General features: G+C 32.8%; 1 pseudogene; it reads right to left on the bottom strand.

Moving 5' to 3' along the window:
* Positions 1–1,371: 1,371 nt before the first annotated feature.
* On the bottom strand, positions 1,372–3,131 carry LOC141705018 (pentatricopeptide repeat-containing protein At5g25630-like; annotated as a pseudogene).
* Positions 3,132–4,114: the final 983 nt, after the last annotated feature.

The raw sequence follows: 4,114 nt of genomic DNA, 5'->3' as shown, positions 1-4,114 counted from the left end.
TAAAGGAACCACAAGACCTCTGTTCACATAATAGGATGCATCACATTACAAGCTAAATTATTTTATAGCATTGTTTTAAGTGCAACCAATTAACCAATTTGGGAATTTTGACTTCATCAGCAAAAACACATCTTTCCTATTAATAGCTAGAGAAGTAGTTCGTTTTGGTTAATAATTGGAATTTGAGGAATATAATTTCTGAACAAATAGTATTGAATTAAGACGTGTGACCTATTCAGCCCAGTAATATGTATGTTCCTACATTTAAAACTCAATAAACACTTCTTACTTGCAAGTCTAGTATCTATGGCCGCAATTGACCCGAGCTTTACTACGCTCAAGCTTGTCTCAATCAGAAAACTGCTGGGTCTGAGCCCAATTTGAGCTTAGAATTTTGTTCAGGCCGGACTTGTTACGGAATCGAGATATTTTTCGGTCACTCGTTTATTTTGTTAACGAGATCTGTTTGCAAGCTAGCGCATCGGCTCATTTCTGTTATTCATGAACGTTATGGAGTATTATATTCATGAGCATCTTGTTTTACATTGTTTGCAAGCTAATAAACAAGTTTTGGTGAGCAGCTTATTCACTATGTTCATGACTTCACTGAATAGGAATAAAAAATGTAAGTTTTAATGTCAATACATAAACCAGTTACAATATATAGAATTCCTCACATGTATTTAGGTGTACAAAATACTTAAATTAAATGCTTATGCACTGTTTCAATTTTTTATAGAGTTACTTTTGTTTAAAAATAAATGACTTTTTCTTGTTTATAGGAGATAATAAATGCTCACTTCCAACTCTACCCTTACAAAAGTACCCATTCTCTTGGTTGGTGTGCATCATTATAAGAAAAAAATAGATTTTAATATGGGTAGTTTGTAGACGAACAATCCAAATATTGACGAGACATCGGTCTCTGTGTGCAAAACTAAAAATGCTACTATATGAGACATAGGAAGTATTTAATAAAGAGCCTAATAATCAAGCCAACTCATGAACTTGTCACGGCTCACGAGCTTTCAGGCTAAAGGTTTGAGGAGATCAAGCTCAGCACGGTTATAAAATGAGCCACAAAATTGTGCTCAAGCTGGCTCAATTATAAACAGCCAGATTATATCTAGCCAAAACCCACAGTACTCATGAGTCGCTCAAAACTTATCTCTGTTGGAAGAAATCCTAGACTAGAGAGTTCTAAGTGCTCAACTGGTAATCTATTATTAAAATCAAAATTGAAGCATCATCATGATTTTACACACACATAGGGGGGGGGGGGTTCTAGAGAAAGGGAAAATGATTATTATATACAAAAATTTTAAAATATAAGGAAACTCGGCAGTCATTAGGGAAGTTTAAGTATTTTACCTGTTGTGCATAGGCATTTGCTAGAACACAAAACAGGTTAGCGGAAAGTTGAACACCTTCAGACTTTAAAGCATTTATACTCTCTTCTGCATCCTGAAATCTCCCATACTGCCCATAAATATCAACCAGAACTGCATATATAGCTCCACTTCTTTGATGTCCCCAACATTTCAGATTCTCAAAGTTTTTCTTTATCACATCCCACTTACCCTGCTCCCCAAACGGCTTATTATTGTGACAAAGATCTTTACATCAGGATATAGCCCTTGTTGCTGCATTTTAGCTAACAACTCGAGAGCAATTGAAAGTTCTCCGTGCTTGCAATGCCACTGGATCAAAGAATTCCATGTCGTGATGTCTGGACTTATTCCTTCCTGTTTCATTTTACCAAACACTTCTAACGCTTCTCCTAGCTCACCACATTTCCCTAATGTATCAATAATACTATTGTATATCTCTTATCTGGTAACAGCCCCATTTCCCTGATCTCTCTCACAGTGCCCAAAGCTTTTTTCCACATCCCGTTGTCCCTGTAAAGGCCAATAACCTTGCTACAAACAAATGAATCGAGTTGGAAACCCTCACGCTTCATCATAGCAATGACTGACCAGGTATCTTCCAACCGCCCAGCAGAAACATAATAATCAAGAAGGATCTCGTATGTTTCACGATTTTTCTTCAAATTGAAATCATCCATTGCCAATAGCAGCCGATATGCCAGTCCTAAGAGACCTTTTCGTAAAAAACTTCTGAGTAACAAATTACACAATTTAAGTCTGGGCTTGAACCCATTTTGTAACATTTCTTGGAAGATTGCCTCAGCTTCGCAGGTTCTGCCATGACTTGCAAGAGCTGCTACTAAGCAAGAATAAGTAATGTAGTTTGGACGAAAGCCAAGAGCTTCCATCTCAGAAAGAACATTCATAGCATCATCTACATCCCCTTCTCTACAGAAGGTACAGATGTCATCATTGTACAGTTCAAATGAAATTTCCACCGTATCCCTGTCACAATTATTCAGGTACTCATAAGTAGACTTGTCAAGAGCACTATAGCAGCTGTCAACCATGTCCATATCAAAAGCTTCAGATACTTTAGGGGTCATGGAAGGACAAGGGATGTTTGTTTTCATAAATGTCAGGTGGCCAAAGTAGGGTACAACCGAAACACGACAAGGAAATAAAAAAGAACGGAAGCCTAAAGACAACCTCAGATTCATTTCAAGTAGATTCAAGAACCCTGGCATTGCTGTGCACCATAAAGAAATCGAAAAACATTACAACCCCAAGTAGCTAGAAAATGAATGAAAAATAAAAAACAACCAGTTGTGTGTATTCGAAGTCCGAAACGTAACATAAGAAACAATCAAGGACCAGGACAATGTAATTCAGGGTTAAAAATGCATAAAAAAGTTACATCTATAGCTTCCCCCAAAATGTAAAATAATTGTTATAATAAATAATGAAAATGCACCCCCACTTTCTATTTCTTAGTATAGGCAAGTGATGCTGCTTTCTAATTAACAAATACTACGGCAAGCAGGAAGTTGAACTATCCAAAACATACATACATATATAGCAGGGGGAAATTGAACCATTTACAACAAAGAAGAGTAGAGATAAATATATACATAAACACACACAATATTATTTACCTCAACATTTGTGTCCCCCTCAATTACAGATTGATTTAGCCGAGGAAGAAGAATAGTTCGGATTACTCTGTTTTCTTTTTCTCCGTCCTTTTTGCACACAATAATTATCTACTTTTATTTTACATTTTACAAATTAGGCTTACATTCAATTAAGTACTCTGTCCAAACAAATCAATTTCGGAGAACAGATAAATAAATGCAGTTCACTTTTGCTGTTTGATTACATTACATTAATCCCTAATAAATGATTCAACCCGAGGTGTATTTTTCCCTAATGTTGCTGATTGCTAATATTCATATAAAATAATATGCGATATTATATTTTATAAATATTTAAATTTTTATAAAATAATTCATCATGTCTATTTTTATTGAAAATATAACACATCAAATTTAAAATATTTATTGAATATCATTAATTTTTTTTATATTTAATATCAATTATTTTCATTTTTCTTATATAATATCAATTATAAAATATGATTTTTTTATAGAAATTGTTCTCAAAGTATACTTATTTTAAAAAAATTAAAATATATTTTAAATTGAGATACTAATTAATTAATTATATAAATTTAGCACATATTATACAAATTTTCCAAGAAAAAAAAGTACCATCAAAAGTGTATAAATTAGCTAAAAATTTAACAACAATATATATTTATAATCAGTGACTAGTAAAAGATATAAATATAAAGTTATTTATTAATTTTAGCAATACTATACAAATTTTTCAAGAACAAGATATTACCATCAAAAGAGCACAAGTTAGGTAAAAATTAACTAAAACACATATTTACAATTAATGATTAAAAAATGGACATAAAGATAAAATTATTTATTAATTTAACACATATTATATAGATTTCTTAATAAAAAAAACAACAATATCATCAAAAGAGCAAAAAAATATGAAGTTTTTGTGTATTAAAAAAATGGACAAGACTTCGAAAAAAATGGACAAAATCTTTAAGTCACCTTAGTTAAGGATGATGAAGCTCTCTTCTTACTCGCGGTTAAATGATGGATTGAAGATGATGATGAAATTCTGATGAAGCTCTCTTCTTACTCCCGGTTCAGATGATGTAT

The sequence above is a fragment of the Apium graveolens genome, unplaced genomic scaffold (genome assembly GCF_009905375.1).
Source record: "Apium graveolens cultivar Ventura unplaced genomic scaffold, ASM990537v1 ctg8457, whole genome shotgun sequence".
In the NCBI taxonomy this organism is placed as follows: domain Eukaryota; kingdom Viridiplantae; phylum Streptophyta; class Magnoliopsida; order Apiales; family Apiaceae; genus Apium; species Apium graveolens.
Note: the sequence above shows the minus strand (reverse complement) of the source record. Positions and strands in the feature narration are given on the sequence as shown.